Source organism: Lissotriton vulgaris, chromosome 10 (genome assembly GCF_964263255.1).
Source record: "Lissotriton vulgaris chromosome 10, aLisVul1.2, whole genome shotgun sequence".
In the NCBI taxonomy this organism is placed as follows: Eukaryota; Metazoa; Chordata; class Amphibia; order Caudata; family Salamandridae; genus Lissotriton; species Lissotriton vulgaris.
In genome coordinates this window covers 260,061,960-260,082,643 of record NC_141698.1, presented here as the reverse complement: position 1 = coordinate 260,082,643, position 20,684 = coordinate 260,061,960, and positions in this window count along the sequence as shown.

Sequence of the window (20,684 nt, the reverse complement as noted above, 5' to 3'; positions counted from 1 at the left end):
TTCAGTAGACTTGACAAAAATGTATTGCATAATTCTGGGATTTGCTCACATGGGCAACAAATTCAGCTTTAAAAAAGTCAAAGATTACCCACCTCAATGTCCTGTTTGTGGGATATGAGCTGTCAAGTGATGGTAGGAGCCTTCCGACACATTTATTAGAGAAGTGTTTGTTAATGCAACCTCCGACTACGTTGAAGAGGTTACAATCCATAATGGGATTCCTAAATCTTGGCAGAACCTACATTCCAGATTACGCAGAACAGGTTAAACCATACTATGATCTGATGCATCCAAATATCTCAAGCACGCACTGGACCACTGAACACACACAAATATTACATTCAGTACTAGCTTCAAAACACCTACACACACATGTAAACATCAAACCTGGTGATCCACTTGATTGGAGGGACATCAGAGTACATCTGTTACATTCAATGAAGGTGACATGATTGCATATATATCAGATTTATACAGCAATCCTGAAATTAGTTTTGTTTAGTCAGAAAAAATATTGACAGCTGTACAGACTAATTATTGCCATGACCCCTGTTCCGACCTTCAAGGCTGTCACGCGAGCGAGCATTCAAAACGCAAAAGCATTACATCCACGTTGGATACAATGGACTAACTCACTCACCGCAACAGATGTAGACTACAGATTTGACTCTACACTACCAACACGATCCTTTCTGCAATATGAACATGAATATCCTCTGCTTAATAAAATAGTGCCTCTAGATCATTATGAGTAAAATCATATATACTGATGGTTCTGCACAACTGGTGGGAAAGGGGCACATGCAGGATGGTGAAAACCTACATGCAGTCACTTGGAGACTGTACTGCGCAGTGGGCCAACCTTGGGCTCTAATACTGGCACTGGAGAATACGGATCCAGTATTCCCCACTCCTAGTGTGTGATTTGTATCATTGTGTCCAGGTCCTGCTCATGATTCCAATGGGTATGGCTGCAGTGGTCGACTGACACCATAAACTGTTAAAAAGAATCTGCAAGTCTTTATTAGGACATACGTAGTTGGTACACTACATTCTGACCAAGGTCTGGAGTTCGCCTCCAGGGCTTACAAAAAAGCTATGAGGAAGTTTGGGTGTGACCCTGCAGTATTCCTCCCTGTACCATCCCGAGAGAAATTTGGTAGTGGAGAGGAAAAAACCGGACTTAAACCAGTCTTTAAAAGCTCAGTCCTATGCTCAGGTCCCAGGTGCGTCCATCATCTATATAAGTTCCAGAGGGCACTTCACAATCTGCCTAGAAAATACCTGGGTGGTCGGACTTCTAATGAGATCCTGTTTGGGGTAAAAATGTAGGACCCATACCTCGACAGTCCCAGCACAGTGGTGGATAAAACACCGTTTGACCTACATGAACATCTGGCTTATTTACAGGAACTGAATAGCTTCCAGGATGAACAAAGCAGCGTCCAAGTAAAACTGGTTCAGTGAAGGAAGTGCTGGCAGCTCCTGCTTGAATCCTGAAGATTGGAGATCTGGACAGAGAAAAAACTGTGGACATGAATGAATTTGGGCTGTCCTACAGAGTGTCTGTACCTGTCCTGGCCTTTGAAGGTACCATAACTGCACTTCTTCCACCTATTTCCAACTGCAGAAATAAAAGATTTGCCTCCATTGATCAAACCACACTATGTGGCCAATTCTCAACAGTGGGCTGTGTGAACTTCCGGGTGCCTCCTCTCACAACCATGCAGGAAGTTCAGATGGAAGCTATATTACTGATGAAGCTTCCTCTCCCCAATGGGAGATAGCAGTAACTAATAATGAAAGATCTCTTCTACCTGTTACTACAACAACTACTGTGCAATCGACTAGCATAGAAACACTGTTTACATAAATGTACCACAGATAGAGCCATCTCCCAGGTCTATAAAACCCGCAGACATGCCAAATATAGATCAGACTACCTATGGCTACTTCATCGACTTTGACGACTTTTCCTCATATTCATCTGATTCACCAGCACTCCACCTCTACAGTTTTGGATGAGAAAATTTGTTTTATATCTTTGGCTGAAAAATGCATACTTTGTATCACCATGGTTACAGCTTTTTATTACAATTGTATTACTTTTCCTGGTTCTTTGGATTGGGTTTGTGATAGTCTTTTTCCTCCTTAGATATGAATATTGTCTCCCAAAACGGTCTGCTGTACAACTGGTGAACTTGGTTCTAAAACCACATTCCTCGTCACACAAAGAACGAAGAGACCTCTCCCGGGTGAACATTTCAGTTCAGGTGATTATGATATTGATACAGTGCATGAAATACTGGAAGATCTAGGGCATTCTACTGTTTTTTCATGTGATGAAATGCACAAAGGCACATTCAATTATGATGAAATGTTCAGTTTCCAACTTCACGGTCATCATTTCTTGCATAAAGCAATTACTCCACGTGCTGTTTTTAATTACACACAATGGGAACATTGCCCTACACTGCCACGGAGTAGTTAAAAAACATTAGTGCAGAGTTGTGCTCATTTTGCCGCAAGTATTTTTTTAAAACAATGATTCCTCGGTTCGGTGATGCACTCAAAACCAGATTCTTAAAGGCAGACAACAAAGTGACAGTCAGGTTAATTCTCAGCTTTTTAGCAGAGTCGCAAAAGATCAGAGATCTAGTCCAGAAAAATTGGGGGATTCTCCAAACAGACAGTACAATCTGGTACTTAATACCGGTTAGACCCGATATAACATACAAGAAAATTGCCTCATTAAAAGACATTCTAGTGCATAGTCTTTTTATGGAGGAACACATAACTAAAGGAATGTCAATCTCAGGATTTTTTTCCTTACACCAGTTGCAAGGCATGTAGAAACAGCACTAAGGTCAAGGACTACTCAGTCCCAGGGAAGAAGGCTAGCCCACTGGAGGATTGAGACAACATATGAATTTGGTATGTGTGGGCAGGACTTACTAAAGAAATTATTTGTAAAAGGAATGGAAAAAATTACTAAAATAAAGAAAGAATGTTGCACTATACACTACGTTTCCCAGCATACAGTACTAACTGGACTTACCTGTTTTCAATTAAGGCTGTAATAAAATACATGCTGGTGAGAATCCCTTTTTTGACAGAACTGCTCCGATACGTGTATGCCTGTGATTAAGGAGTTCATTACTCCGAAACGCTTTAGGCAAAGAAGAAACGGTCCGAGGTCAGGAATGCCTCTCTGCCTTTAAGGATCTGGTTTCGAGTGCATCACCGAACCGGGGAATCATTGTTTCCAAAAAATACTTGCGGCAATTCAGCTGCGGAGTTGCACCACCTCACAAGCTGATGAGAAGGAAGCCACAGAGACATAGAACTGTCTAAGAATCTACCAGTGGAAACCGTATGGCATAATTAATGAGCACTTCAGATACCGGCGGCCCACTGGATGGCGGAGACAACATACACATTTGGTATGTGTGCACAGGACTTACTAAAGAAATATTTTATTAACAAAATGAAATTAACATTGGTGAATTAAAATGAACTGCAAACAACGGACCCCACCAGAGGGGAAGAATTTGGACTGCCACACCCAGCCTGCATTTCACTGGAGAAACAGCAAGCTACAGATGGGAGAAATTCGTGGAAGTCCAGCCCGGACTTTGCAGTGAGCCTACCCCATGATTAAGGTGCAGGTGTGCACGGAAACGCGTCGGGGACTGTGAAATACCAGCTTGCACAAATGCCTCATTTTGAATAAAGGTTCGGTTTGAACAGTTTCCTGTGGAGTGCTGCTTTGAAGCTTGGAGGCTTTTTTGGGAACATTTAATACACGGTTGCTCCAACCGTGAAAGCAGCACCGCCATTAACACTTGGAAGAGTCTGTGTGGCTGTAACCTTCACAGCCTGTTCCAGCGCAGGAAACATTGAAAAGTTTGGAGGTGTTTATACAAACTGGGGCCCACCGGAGGGCTGTAACAAAATGAAATTAACATTGGTGAATTAAAATGAACTGCAAACAACGGACCCCACCAGAGGGGAAGAATTTGGACTGCCACACCCAGCCTGCATTTCACTGGAGAAACAGCAAGCTACAGATGGGAGAAATTCGTGGAAGTCCAGCCCGGACTTTGCAGTGAGCCTACCCCATGATTAAGGTGCAGGTGTGCACGGAAACGCGTCGGGGACTGTGAAATACCAGCTTGCACAAATGCCTCATTTTGAATAAAGGTTCGGTTTGAACAGTTTCCTGTGGAGTGCTGCTTTGAAGCTTGGAGGCTTTTTTGGGAACATTTAATACACGGTTGCTCCAACCGTGAAAGCAGCACCGCCATTAACACTAGGAAGAGTCTGTGTGGCTGTGACCTTCACAGCCTGTTCCAGCGCAGGAAACATTGAAAAGTTTGGAGGTGTTTATACAAACTGGGGCCCACCGGAGGGCTGTAACAAAATGAAATTAACATTGGTGAATTAAAATGAACTGCAAACAACGGACCCCACCAGAGGGGAAGAATTTGGACTGCCACACCCAGCCTCCATTTCACTGGAGAAACAGCAAGCTACAGATGGGAGAAATTCGTGGAAGTCCAGCCCGGACTTTGCAGTGAGCCTACCCCATGATTAAGGTGCAGGTGTGCACGGAAACGCGTCGGGGACTGTGAAATACCAGCTTGCACAAATGCCTCATTTTGAATAAAGGTTCGGTTTGAACAGTTTCCTGTGGAGTGCTGCTTTGAAGCTTGGAGGCTTTTTTGGGGACGTATATATATATATATATATATATATATATATATATTTATATATATATATATATATATATATATATATATATATTCACTGAAAAAACCATAGGTTATAGACCATATATAGTTAGGAATTAGCATTTACAAAACCTTAATTTACTCGCACAAAACCATAGAAATTCGCATATATAGTTAGTTGCAATAACTATATATCGCGCACCCGCAATACACTGCTGATGATGTCACATATTACATCATTCATGACATGGTCAGTGACATCACTGATAACTATATATATATATGGTCTATAACCTATGGTTTTTTCAGTGAATTTCAATGGTTTTTCTAATAGCAAATATCAAAAGCTGTAAAATGTCAAGTACGTGGTAGGTAAAAACATTTTCGTATTTATGCACGCTGATGTGCTTTGAACGCTGCCCCCCCCCTCCTCTTTTCTTTTAGGAGTATTCTCTCTTTGCAGATAGTGAAGGGTAGGTAACGTAAGCCTTTGCCCCCATTGTAACACGTCGTGCCTGCTTCCCTCTACATTTGATTGATTGTTATCCAAGCATTTACTGTTTTAGAATTGGTTGCTCTCATGCTGACGCCAGCTTCAATCTGAAACATCCAGAAACACTGTAGACTACCAATTCAATCAGTTCCGGTGGAGCCCCAACGTGACCCGGTAGAGAAGAACTTGCCCTCCCCTCTTTGACTGATTGTTTTTGTTGCCTGTCCCTTCTCTTGTCATTTAACAGAACATTTTGGACTGCTGAAAGGGGTTGTATTCCGACCGCTGGTTGGTGGAGACATTTTGACTATATTCTGGACCTGCGTTGTCGCGTAATGCGTCATATGATGCGCCGCGTTAACGCACCCGGAAGTGCTCCGTTGCGCAAGGCGCAGCTTCCCGGAAACGATCCAGAGCGCGGCGCGCAGCGCGTAACGTAAGCATAACAGGTCATGTGACTTGTTAATAAAACTTTTCATTGGTTCATTTTACTTTTGTTATTCTAATGATGAAAGGCTTGGTTATATGACCTAAAAATAACGCTTTTCATTGCTTTCGAACATTTTTTTTTTTTCCCAAATGATGAAAGCCCCACCTTTTTTTTTCTCACTCTGACTTGTAAAGCAAAGGACCCAGATGCATTTACAGTTTATCACTTACAATGTTCCAGGCTAATGTATTTTCCCGGGAAATTTACAACTGTCCTGCAAGTAAAATATTCCTTTTTCGAGAAAAAGGGCGTTTCTTCGTCCCATGAGGGAGCCGTTGAGCAAAAGAGGCTCGGCCTGCTGTCTTAGTCGCTGATAGGCATGAATATCAGATTCTTATAGATCACTTTATGTTACAGGAGTAGAAAACACAACAGCCCTTGACCATTTTTCTTTACTGCGTTCCTGCGTATTATACCTTTTAAAAGTCATGTAATTGGACTGCTTTATTTCACTTGCCTTTTACTGATTCGAAAACAGTGGCTATTATTCAAAACTTTACCAATGTAGGTACTACTACCATGTTTTTAAAAAAAAAACCTTTATTGTGAAAATGTCAGTATACAAATACGGGCCTATAACCACGTGGGCCGGCCACAGAGCAAACTGGAATCGTATATGATGAGGGCAGATTTACACTGTAGAAGAACGTAACGGGCGACCCATTAGATTGCAAGAACTAAGGTGTCTACCATTTACGGAATCGGTGGACGTACATTTTATAATTAAAGTACGACAGGGCCAGTTACAATAAAATTATCTAGATATACATTTGCGGGCAAGTACCATGGGTGACGTTAATTCGAACTTTCAATAGTACAGTAATCAATAACACATCAGAACTTAATATCAATAGGATGTCAAAATGTTCAATCAATTCTCGTCCCTGCTCGCCCTGTGCTTCAAAACTGCATACGTATCTCGTGATATCAAGGTTGGGCAACCAGTACACAACAAGGAGTTACGAGTCCCATTTATACCGGCGCCATTTGGGGCGCGGCCGGGCAGGTCCAGGATATAGTCAAACATAACAAATGAGGCTGACGTCTCTGAAGCAGTTGACGCACAGCAGGACATAGCAAATAAACATGAAGTCTCTGAAGCTGTTAAATCACTGCAGGACAAAACAAGTGAACCTGAAACCTCTGGAATAATTGTCACTCAGAAGAACAACACACAAAACTCTGTAGTGTCTGAGGAAAGTAAAACAGAGAAGGGCACTGTAGTTTCAGACACACTTAACACAAATGACTTAACAAAGATATCGTCTGTCTATGAAGCAGCTGTCATGTTCACAGAATTGACAAAGAAGTGTGCAGACACCAATGCTATTAAGAAACACAAGGAAATCCCTAACGCATCAGCATTCTCGGAAGAGGTTGACACAGATGACATCTTAAGGAACAAAGAAAGACAATTTAAGGATGAGGAAGTTGTCACTTTAGTTTTTTCATCAGCTAGCGACAGCAACAAACACATTGTAATGGAGATTAGAGAGGCTACGGATGGGTGAATAAATTATCAAAAGAAATGGCGACTCCCCCCTTTAGCAGATTAGCTAAATCTTTGCGTAATTTGGGCATAAAAGTTATATTATTGGAAGTAGATGGTTATAGTTCTGGTTAATTTCCATTCAGAGTGTCCTACACAGCACCACTCTAGGTAAATACTACTTTATGTAAAACCTGGGACATAGCACTCATTGGAATGTTTGTAATCTTTCCTGTTAAGTTGCATCATAAGTTATTTTAACCATTCCATATAAAGTCATGCATAAAAATGAATACACAGACACAAATAACATGTGTATCCAAAAACAAAATACAGATTTCGGCCTTATTTATTGCCTCTAGTTTTCATAGGCAAATTTCTGTGGAAAACATGCACATTAAGGGTTGCCTTTCCTTAAACCTTTGTTTTTAAAAACAAATTGGAAGAAACAAAAAGTCTTCCCTTCCATAATTAACCCAAGACTTTTATTTTGTTATGGCAAGGGAACAAAATAGAGAATAAACTATAGATGGTCACCATGGGGTTTAAAGAAGGGATGGTTCTTCACCAGATTAGATATTTACCCAGACCCTCATTCTCCAAAGTGATGAACTAGGCTAAAATTCTTCTGGTGCCTGCACCCTGTCACAGAATATCACCCCAAAACATGGAGGCGCCCAAACACCAGATTGAGTTGAACCCCACAGTAAGCCTTATTTCTTCAGGGCCTCAGAATTTCTTTTGCTTTGCTCATGGAAATTGTGGGATATAGGAGAGATAAGGTGTCACCATTAAGAAAGGGTAGTATTTAAATGCTAGCTTGAACTTATGCTTTACATTTGAAGCCGAATTCAACAGCTTAAGTAAGTAGGTTTTCGTAGTTGTAACTTTAAAGGGTGATCTAGCAAGCTGTAAAGATTTTCTAAAACAGTGGAGCGTATTTAGTTTTTTAATGTAGATGTTTGTGAAATGATTACACCCCCCCCGGCACCCCACGCAGTCTTTCGGCACAGCATTGTAGGATGGCCACACCAGTGAAACTTGCTACACACCACCTCGGTGCCATCCGGATCTCAGCGCCTTCGAGTCACTGTACCGCAAGAGTGGGAGAAACTCAGCTGGACACGCCGTCTTTCGGCGCAGCATTGTAGGATAGCCACACCAGTGCGGCAACTTGCTGGACACCACCTCGGTGCCATCCGGATCTCGGCGCGTTGTGCTGCCTTCGACCTACTGTAGCAGCAAGTGCGGGCGCAACTCGGTTGGAAGGCGAGTGAAACGCTAAGGGGCGCCGCACTGCACATGAGGTGCCTCCACCTGGGAAGGCGGAAGAGGACCGTTTGCGCCGCCTCCCCCCGGGCACCCCACGCCGTCTTTCGGTGCAGCATTGTAGGATGGCCACACCAGTGCAACTTGCTGGACACCACCTCGGTGCCATCCGGATTTCGGCGCGTTGTGCTGCCTTCGGCCTATTCGCACATCGGTCCGCTACTGACGCCGCCTCATGGGCCAACAGGTTTTGTATGCTTTTTATAATCCAAAGCCGCATAACAGGTCATGTGACTTGTTTATAAAATTTTTCATTGGTTCATTTTACTTTTGGTTTCCTAATGATGGAAGGCTTGATCATATGACCTAAAAATAACACTTTTCATTGGATTAAAACATTTTTTTTCCCAAACGATGAAAGACCCACCTTTTTTTTTCTCACTCGGCAATCAAAAAAGGTTCCGTTAGATGACAACAGAGGGGACAGGCAACAAGAACCATCACTCAAAAAAGGGGAGGGCAAGTTCTTCCCTACCGGGTCACGTTGGGGCTCCAACGGAACTCATCGAATTGATAGTCTACAGTGTTTCTGGATGTTTCAGACTAAAGCTGGCGTCAGCATGAGAGCACCACCATCTTGTAGCTCCGTCGTGGCCATTCCGCAAGCAATCATGGCAGCCGCTCCCCACCGGAAGCCTGCGGGAGTCGGGGGCCCCCAAGACTTTTGTAGAATCTTCAAGGCTGAGGGGACGCTTTCAAGAATGGAGCCCAAGCCCTAGCAGACAAGCGTCCGAGTTCCAAGGTGTCCCAGGGCCATTTTAGTGGACCAGGCCCAAATCCGAAGAGCCGGCCGCCATTTTAAGAGTCCTGTGGCAGCCGCCTTTCGCTGCACCGCAAGAGTGGGAGCAACTCAACTACATGGTGAGCGAGACGCTGTAGCCGCAAGAGCGGGCGGTAAACAGCTGAATGGCGGAAGAGGCACAGTGTAGCAAAAGCGGGAGGAATGGCAACTGAAACGGTAAAGGGGCGCCCCACTACAGCAGACGAGCCTCCACCTGGGGAGGCCCATTCACGCTGCCTCCCCCCCCCCCCCCCCAGGCGCCCCACGCCGTTTTTCGGAGCAGCATTGTAGGATACCAAAACCAGTGCGGCAACTTACTGGACATCACCTGGGTGCCGTCCAGATCTCAGCGCGTTCTACTGCCTTGGGACTATTCGCACAACAGACCGCTACTGACGAGGCACAGTGCAGCAAAAGCGGGCGGAAAACCGCTGAATGGCAAGTGAAACGCTAAAGGGGCGCCCCACTACAACATATAACATATATATAGATAGATATAGATAGATAGATAGATAGATAGATAGATAGATAGATAGATAGATAGATAGATAGATAGATAGATAGATAGATAGATAGATAGATAGATAGATAGATAGATAGATAGATAGATAGATAGATAGATAGATAGATGGATAGATAGATAGATAGATAGATATGCAAAAAAAGAAGCAGAGAACTCTGGGTGATTCTCATGTTTAGATGGAAAGCAGCTCCAATATAAAGCACTCTCAACACCAGCGACACTCTAAATTTGCTCACCCTCAAATGTCTGCTTTTCTATCAAAGTCTTTAAGCGTAGGATTAGGAGAGTGCCAACCACACCAAGATAGAAAGGGACAAAGGGCCCGATGTAGGTAAAATTGATTTACCGATTTTAAATTACCGAATTTTACCGATTCGGTAATTTAAAATCGGTAAATCAATGGGTCCGATATGTAGGTATTCCAGATGTGCTGGAATACCGAATCGGATGAATTCGGTATTTACCGATTCGGTAAATACCGAATCGGTAATGCCCATTCATTCCTATGGGCTTTGAAGCCCATAGGAATGAATGGACATTACCGATTCGGTATTTACCGAATCGGTAAATACCGAATTTCTCAAGGGTGCAGGGGGTGTCACTTTGACACCCTCTGGCACCCCCAAAACAGGCACGGGTGCCATGTGGCAGGCATACCTGCCCTAAGGGCAGGTCTGCCTGTCACATGGCATAGGTGTGCATGCACACATGTGCATGCACACCGGAATCGTTATTTTACCATCAAATAGGATTTGATGGTAAAATACCGATTCGTTAAGGCTCCTGGGACTCTGAAGAGTCCCACCTACATATGGGTGGCTCCGAATCGGTAAAACTACCGAATCGGTATTTTACCGATTCGGTAACTTTACCGAATCGGTAAAGTTACCGATTCTGTATTTTACAGAATCGGTAACTTTACCGAATCGGTAAAGTTACCGATTCGGTAAAATAGTGCACCTACATGTCAAATCATGTATACCGATCGGTAACGGCCGAAAATACCGATTTTCGGCCGTTACCGACCGACCTACATCGGGCCCAAAGTCTTTTAGCATTTCCACAGCAAAGTCTTAAAGCATCGGATTAGCACAATGCTATCCTTGCTGAGCTGTAAAATGGCCAAAGCCTTTTACCACTCCAGGCATAGGGTTTTAATATTGAGTAGATTTTAATGAGGATGTTGTGGAATTTAATAAGAAGAGTGGATTTGAAATATAGTAATTTTTTGGGTTTAAGAAGGGATTGTCTTTCAATCAGTACTGTATTACATTTGCATTTTAATGTGTAAAACCTTTGCAGTAATATAAAGAGACCAGTAGGACACATCAGGTGATGCACTTGTACTGAATGTTCAGATACTAGCTGATATAAAATTAACATCATAGTACTGTTCTGCACTTGCTCTTTATTGCGCAAATTTGCACTTGAATATTGACGTTGTTTTAAAAATCTAATAGTGGTATATTAACATCTCTGTCGGGGATCTCTGGCTGACCCTCTTAATCATCCTCAGTTAAGCCGTTTTCCTTTGCCCTCTTTTGAGGAGTTTTGTAAATTGGCACAGACGGTATCCTCAGGCTCGCCGCTAGATCCTCTTCCACATAAAATCTGGAAAGCACTCCAGGATGAACTTTTCCACCCTCTGTATTCCATCTGTCAGCAGTCGCTGGCTACCGCAATCGTCCAGGAGAGTTGGAAATTAGCTGTAGTTCTCCCCTCCTGAAGAAACCCTCACTTGATCCCACCTGTCTGTCTAATTATAGACCTATCTCCCTGCTCCCTTTTCCGGCTAAAATCCTGGAGAAGTGGGTCACCCGCTCTCTATCTATTTTCTTGAGGATAACAAATGGTTGGATGTGGCCCAGTTTGGGTTTCGGCCAGCGCATGGGACAGAATCAGCGCTGGTAGCCGTGTTAGACAATCTTCGGGCGTGGGTCATCACAGGTCGGGCAGCCTTCTTAGTGCTGCTCGACATGTCGGCCGCGTTCGACACGGTGTGCCACTCCACCCTTATCAGGAGACTGGAGGAGAGCGGGGTTACGGGGTTGGCCAGGGACTGGTTAGTCTCTTATCTGAACAACAGACAGCAGGTAGTGGCTCTGTCGCCTTTCAAGTCGGATGTGCGGAAAGTTGGGCATGGGGTACCACAGGGCTCGGCCATCAGCCCCATACTTTTCAACTTGTACCTCCGCCCCTTGATCCAACTGATAAAATCTTTCGGCATATCGGTGTTTAATTACACCGACGACACTCAGTTGGTCCTTTCATTGGAGGGCAAAGGTGCCGTCTCCCTAGAGACTTTCCATCGCTGCCTGACGGCCACTTCGAACTGGTTGCGGTCCAACTCCCTCCAGTTCAACGGATCTAAAACGGAGGTTCTCTACTGCTCCAATGATCGTGTACCACGTGCTCTACAGAATGAATTCTGGCCTCCTTCCTTCTCAGGGACGGTGATGGCCGCAGAGTCTGCTCGCAATCTGGGGGTCATGTTTGGCCCCAACCTTCAACTGGATTTGTTTGTAAATAAGTCTGTGGCCACCTGCATGATGCTACTTCAGATGCTTCGGAAGGTACTACCACTTCTTCCGGCCCAGGCTAGGCCAGAGGTAGTGCGGGGTCTGATCCCAAGCAGATTGGACTACTGCAATGCACTACTTCTAGAGGCGCCTAAAACACTGGTGGGTAGGCTGCAGCGGGTTCAGAACATGGCAGCCAAGCTGGCACTATCTCGACCACGCGCTGGCTCTTCCACTCTGGCACTACAAGATCTACATTGGCTGCCGGTTCACCAGCGGATCCTCTTCAAAGCATCCTGTCTTGTTTTTAGAGCTTTACATAGACAGGGCCCAGTGATGCTACGGAACCTTTTCTCTTGGTATACCACATCCCGGAGCCTTCGCTCCTCGTCGGCGTACTTGGTGTCGGTTCCTAAAGTGCAGAGAGTAAGGATGGGTGGACGGTCGTTTAGTTTTGCGGCCGCCGGACTCTGGAACTCCCTTCCGCTCTCGTTAAGAAGTCAGGGTGATTTCTAGCCTTTAAAAAAGGGCTGAAAACCCATCTGTTTCCTAGAATAGCCTAACTTGGTATCTGTTTCTTAGAGCAGCTTAATCCCGCATCGATAGTTGTGGCTTATCTAGTCAAAGCGCCAGGATGCCCTTTGGGTGACAGATTAGCGCTATATAAGTATGCCAAATAAATAAATAATAAATAATTAACATTGTTTTAAAAATCCTACACTGAACCACTTGCACTTTCTGATTGATCCATAGATTGCATACAACTCTAATTGAGAAAACATCACCCTATGAGGCAATCCGAGGCTCAAATTCAATTTAGATTCAGCACCTGCACTTTAATAAACCACTGTTGTTAGAAGTATAAACACTATACTGTAATGATGGTTGTTACTAATTACCCCCTTTGGGAGAACTATTCACAAATTGGAAAGTAATTATTATATTCAACCCCAGTTTTAACCATAATTCTAATTTGTAAAAAGTATTTCATGAATTTTAATGAAGTAGATATGCAAATATTTCTTGGTAGTAGGTCATTATGACTACAATATAGAATGAGATGTATCATTTTATTGTAACGTTTTCAATGTAAAGATTTGTTATCGTTGGAAACCAGGCACATGCCTTTTATGCTATAATGAATAATGAGGAGTTGATAGTACCATGCACAGACACTTTATGACGATTATTGGAAAAGGACAACAATGAAGATATAATTGTTACCCCTTTCTTTACAAATAAGTCCTGAGAATACTAAAATGAATTGTAATATTGAAAACAGTTCGCTTTTAGACAAGTGACATAATGTGAGAATTTATTGCCGATAATAGGCAACTGTAAAAGTCTTTCTTTGCTGCCCATTGTGAATCACGGGTCATGTAACTATGTCACTCTGCTATTTAAAAGAGTGTTGATGGAGTAGCTATCACTGTGTGATCAAGGCAGAAATTGCCGAAACACGTTGCAGCGTAATTCTGAATTAAAGACGGTATTGCTTAATGTTTCCCCTGTGTCGGTGTCCGGTTTCGTCGAATGTGGTGTTTATATATATATATATATATATATATATATATATATATATATATATATATATATATATATATATATATATATATATATATATATATATATATACTGAAAAAAACCATAGGTTTCAGGCCTTATATAGTTAGGAATTAGCATTTAAAAAACCTTTGAAATTCACTCAAAGCACTATAAGTTTTAGGGGTGTTATAGTTAGCTGGACATTTCACTCATACAAAACCATTGAAATTGCGCCTATATAGGCATAATTTCTAACTAGCATTGCAAAGTCCATTAAGAATGTTATGAGGTTTATGCGGAAGACAAGTTATGAGGTTTATGCGGCATTGGGGACCCAAGGAGGCATTTATTTTGGGAGGCACATTAACTTTTAGGGTGGTGAACTTTGTGATGCCGTCCCCCTCCCTCCCGGACATTTTCTTACCTGAAGATGGCATTCTGGGACTTGTAGGCGATATTTCACTTGCCACAAATTTGAATCATCAAGGGGGCGGAGCAATCACTCACAAACAGGGTGCAGCTGGGTATTTCATACCGTGACTTGCATCGCGCACCCTGTGAACACTTCTAGGCACTGAAGAAGGCTGTAAAGTATGCCAAAATGCATTTGCCGTGGTTTTGTGTTCCGAATAAAGGCCTCCAGAACGTCCCCGCCTGTGGTCTCTTCTTCTTCTGCTGGAGGAGTTTTTCCTGGATATTTCCGCGTGGACGCCGACATCCACGCTCAGAGACCCCCGCATTACAAAGTGGCTGTGGTGTTGCTGGCTTCTGTTTCGACGGTCTGCTGTGTTCCAGGGTACTGGATTTTCACCACAACCTACCACCGATCTCGGGAGAAACTGGGCGGCGGGCTATGTGGAATGCTTTCCCGATGCCCCTGCCTCCACTTGGCCCGGAGGATTGGAGGTTTATGCGGCATTGGGGACCCAAGGAGGCATTTATTTTGGGAGGCACATTAACTTTTAGGGTGGTGAACTTTGTGATGCCGTCCCCCTCCCTCCCGGACATTTTCTTACCTGAAGATGGCATTCTGGGACTTGTAGGCGATATTTCACTTGCCACAAATTTGAATCATCAAGGGGGCAGAGCAATCACTCACAAACAGGGTGCAGCTGGGTATTTCATACCGTGACTTGCATCGCGCACCCTGTGAACACTTCTAGGCACTGAAGAAGGCTGTAAAGTATGCCGAAATGCATTTGCCGTGGTTTTGTGTTCCGAATAAAGGCCTCCAGAACGTCCCCGCCTGTGGTCTCTTCTTCTTCTGCTGGAGGAGTTTTTCCTGGATATATATATATATATACTGAAAAAAACCATAGGTTTCAGGCCTTATATAGTTAGGAATTAGCATTTAAAAAACCTTTGAAATTCACTCAAAGCACTATAAGTTTTAGGGGTGTTATAGTTAGCTGGACATTTCACTCATACAAAACCATTGAAATTGCGCCTATATAGGCATCATTTCTAACTAGCATTGCAAAGTCCATTAAGAATGTTAATGATGTATACACCTTTATGTAAACCAACAGGTTTAAATTTGCACACTCTAAAATGGCGTGACTAATTGCATGCATGCTGAAGTCCCTTCTTTGTGTTATGTATTAACCATGTGATACCCTTTAAATACACTGCCGAAACGCGTTTGTTGACTCTGTAAAATAAAAACAGGAGAAACAATACCAACGTGCCTACGAGTGCTGTTTTCCGGAAAGTGATCTTGAGGATTACGAGTTACATGTGATTGCGGGGGTCCTGCCACCGCAGACTGCACCCACCCGCGAGTGACCCGTCTTTTCCGGCAGGACTGGGAGCTTGGAGTGTTTCAAGACGGGCACCGCTGCAACCACCAACGCGCCAGCAGATATGGGATAGAACACGGGACAAGAGGATTACCAACGTCGATATAAACGAACACTATCCGTCAAAGCTATCGGAGGCTCCTCCCCACCCCGAAGGTGAGCGCATTTCAGAATACTTGAACGGCGGCGTAAAGCAGCAGGGTGAAAGTATGCGTTTGTTGGTATATAAACTCCCGTAATACAGAGTGAGGAGTGATATTTGTCACAGGATATGTACTGTGAAGATGCGCGCAGAGATGCAGCGAAGGGGATGTTTAAAAGACAAGATACAGTAACTGCAAATACCAGCGCACAACCCCCACAACAGCACACAAAAACCAAATTGGACGAACTTCTAACTAAGCTAGAAAGACTGTATGAGCGCGAGGTGCGCAAATGGTGGGAGGCAACTAGCCTCCAAACCTACATTGACGACAAGAGAGTACCCAGAGGGCTACAGGTTTATACCATTCCATCGTATGAAAACCCAGACCCTCAGCTATTAACAGACTGGGCGGAACATACAGCAAGCTATTGCGAAGGAACACTGCGCATACTAGTCAAGTATGCCTGGAGTGATCGGGAAAAGGCACTAGCAGAAATCACAACATTAGAAGAGGAACTCTTAAAGGAAGAAGGCGCCAGTAAAATAGCAGCATTGAAAGACCAGATGAAAAGCAGGCTGACCAAATACGAGGACAAGATCAAGACTAGGAAGCAAGAGAAATACACGAGAGATGAGAATGATTATTTGCAAGGCAGAGTGCTAACCTTTGCAAGAAAATACGACGCACCGAGAAAGGAAGTGTTCCGGAAGAAAGCTTTGGGGATAACCTCACCTGAAGTCACATCTGAATCTGATGTAGCGGACAGCGAAGCGGTGGAAAATCGACAAAAGAGACCCACAGCGGGGAGAGCAAAAGGCGGTCAAACTGCATCCCCTCCCCATTTTCACCACAAATGTACTGTAATACGCCAGGCTTGGCTACGTGGGGGCAAGGTGAAGCCACCAGAAAATCAAAACGAAGGACCCGCCGAGCAGGAGGCGGCCGGAAGAGGACGAGGGCAACCTTGGAAAAACAAGAAAAAGACCTACAAGCGCTAAGATTGAAAGATAACCTAACGGTAGTAAACCTGACGCAAAGAAAGTTGACCGAGGCAGAAGAAAAACTTCTAAGTCTGGGGCTAAGCTTCTGCCCAAATAATAAAATTGAATATACCCAAACAAGAATTGACCTACACGGCTTTGTTAGGAAGCTCAAACTTCATAAATACCATAAACTCAGATCAGCAACAAAAGGTCCAACATTGACATTGAAAAGGATGACAGCAACTGATATATTATCATGTGAGGACCTAAGAAGTGTGGAAAACCTTGAAAATCTAAGACTTGAAAAAGATACACAAGGCTTACAAGACTGCACTATGGTCGATAAACCTTGGATGAACAACATAGAACAAGAAAGGGAAGAAAGTGCATTTAAACCAGCTTCAACCTTCTGTCTGGCAATGCCATGGGATGCGATTGATGCATTCTCTGAAACAGTCTTGAAAGAATTGGTGGATATGAGAGGGAATCAGAGAACTTCGAAATGGGAGGACAACATCTCACCACAAGAAAGGAAAGCACTAAAAACCTTACAGGAAGGTGAGGAAACCATCATTAAACCCTCTGATAAGGGCGGAAACGTCATGCTTTTAACAAGATAATATTATTGCAAAGAGGCCTTAAGACAATTATCAGACACTAACTATTACCAAAAAATAGGTACTGAAAAGTATAATGAGAGTGTACTACAGTATGATGAACTTGTGAACAAATGGTATAAAAGATCAATGCTCGGAAGTGAAGAAAATATCTTCTCACGTAGTAACAACCCGACAATACCCACTTTCTACCATCTACCCAAACTGCATAAAAAAAACACTGAACCACCAGGGAGGCCAATCGTTTCATCGATTAACGGACTTACAAAAACATGTCTAAATTTATTGACAGTTTTTTATTTCCCCTAGTGGTTCAACTGAAATCTCATGTGAAAGACACTAAAGATTTTCTATCCAAAATAGAGGATCTGGTTTGGGATTTGACATATTTAATAATGGTACTAGATATAACCAGTTTATATACCAATATCAAGCATGAACTGGGGATAACAGCTATTGAATATTTTCTCAACAAGAGACCGGCAAGATTTGCATTACACAACTGCATGCTATTGGAGTTCGTTGAATTCTGTCTGACTAATAACATCTTCCTGTTCGATGACCAACTGTATACACAGGTGTCCGGGACCGCGATGGGCACCTGCTTTGCTCCCAGCTACGCTAATTTATTCGTGGGCTGGTGGGAGGAGCGGGTGCCCATGGCACTTGAGACCAACGGACAGGAGGCAGGCAAGGTAGTGAGGTGGTACCGGTATATTGATGGCCTCTTCATCGTGTGGCAAGGGATGGTGGAGACGGCTCAGCAGTATACCGAGGTCCTGAACAATAACACCTGCAACCTGCACTTCTCGGGCCGGTTAGTCCGGTGGCAGCGGACTACCTGGACCTGAGAGTGATTGTTGAGCAGGGCAAGCTACACACCTCACTATACCGTAAACCAACGGCAGGGAACTCCATCTTAAGGGCAGATAGCAACCATCCCGTAAAACTCATACAAAGTATCCCCTACGGGGAATTACTCAGATTGAAGAGAAACAGTAGCAGGGATGAGGATTTTGAAGTGGCAGCAAAAAACTGTATTGAGAGATTTACCGTAAGAGGATACGACATTCACTCCCTAACCAAAACATTGACAAAAGTAAGGAAGATACCGAGGGCTAGCCTATTACAATCTAAAACTAAAAACAAGGAATCAGACACAGGTGGTAAATTCCGGATGATCACATCTTACTCCACTGAATCATGGAATCTCAGAAGAATATTCGCCAAGAATTGGCATGTTCTTCTAACTGATCCCGTGATCAAGGAAGACATCCCCCCCAAACCCCAAATAACTTTCCGTAAAGCGAGATCACTCAGAGACACCCTGGTAAGAAGTCATTTTGAGAAAAAGAATCCTAAGAAAAACACATTGCCTGAAATGAAAGGCTTCTTTCCTTGCGGCAAATGCAAAGCCTTTGCAGGGAGTAAAAGGACCCTGTCATATTGGGTGGCTGGGGCAGAGATGACAAAGCCCATAAAGAAATTTCTTACAGGTAGCACACCATTTGCTTTATGCTGTCTTGTCTGCCCATGTGGTCTCAGATACATGGGCAGTATAATTCACCAACTAAAAATCAGAATACTGGAACATCAAAGAGCGATTGATAGAGTAGACCCCTCCTACCCAGTCGCTAGACACTTTGATGAAGTACACAACAGAGACAGGAGCAAATTACAGTATTTTGGACTTGACAACATTCCAGCTAATGTGAGAGGGGGCAACAGGCTGAAACAACTCAGACGCTTGGAGTCCAGATACATAATTGATTTAATGACTAAGGCACCATTAGGGCTCAACAGCGGAGAAGAACTGGCTGAACATCTGGAAAAATAAACAGATAAGAAAAGTCATTTTGAATTCATGAGAGAGAGCAAGCTCGTGATAACTGATAATCTTTGCCATGCAAAGCTATCCCTAAAGATAGGGATATGTCATATGGAGAGCAACAGTTGCTTGACTTAAGAAAACAATGCATGTACAGTTTATACTCTATATCATATATCTTGTGTTCTTTCCTGTTTGCGGTCAATTTGGTTTTGCCCAGTCTGGTTTGGTCAGAAAAACATGTGTGAAAAATATGTGATGAAACAAGACTGTAATATGAAATGCATTGGACTATTGAAACAGGACTTCGACCTTAATAACTTATAGACATATGATTAATTTGTTTCTTTTTTGGTTTCTTGAAAACGTACAATGAGGCTATGATTGCAACATAAAGGTAGCGCTGAGGTTTTTCTGGTTAACATAGAAATTAGGGACATAGGCCGAGGCATGATCATACAGCTGATAATCCATCCTGGATAGGCTACCAACATATTACTTTCAAACCCCTGTGTAAGGGTAAACCAGGGGTTACTTGCCGATCCACTGCAGAATTAGTAGAACCATATATGTGTAGATATATTGTGATCATTTAAATACCTCACAGTATGTTATTTATTGTAAATATTTGAAAATGCTTGGAGGTATGCCAAGAACCGGGATGACAAGCCGATACACTGCATCATTTCTAACTAGCATTGCAAAGTCCATTAAGAATGTTAATGATGTATACACCTTTATGTAAACCAACAGGTTTAAATTTGCACACTCTAAAATGGCGTGACTACTTGCATGCATGCTGAAGTCCCTTCTTTGTGTTATGTATTAACCTTGTGATACCCTTTAAATACACTGCTGCTACGCGCGCGATAATCAACACTGACGAAGGCTTGCAGCCGAAACGCGTTTGTTGACTCTGTAAAATAAAAACGGGAGAAACAATACCAACGTGCCTACGAGTGCTGTTTTCCAGAAAGTGATCTTGAGGATTACGAGCTACATGTGATTGCGGGGATCCTGCCACCGCAGACTGCACCCAGCCGTGAGTGACCCGTCTTTTCCAGGCAGGACTGGGAGTTTGGGATATGTATATATATATATATATATATATATATATATATATATATATATATATATATTCAATGAAAAAACCATAGGTTATAGACCATATATAGTTAGGAATTAGCATTTTCAAAACCATATTTTACTCACACAAAACCATTGAAATTCCATATATAGTTAGTTGCCCTAACTATATATCGCGCACCCGCAATCCACTGCTGATGATGTCACATATTACATCATTCATGACATGATCAGTGACATCACTGATGACATCACTGATGACATCTCAAATGACATCACTGATGACATATCAAATTACATCACTGATGACATCACTGATGACA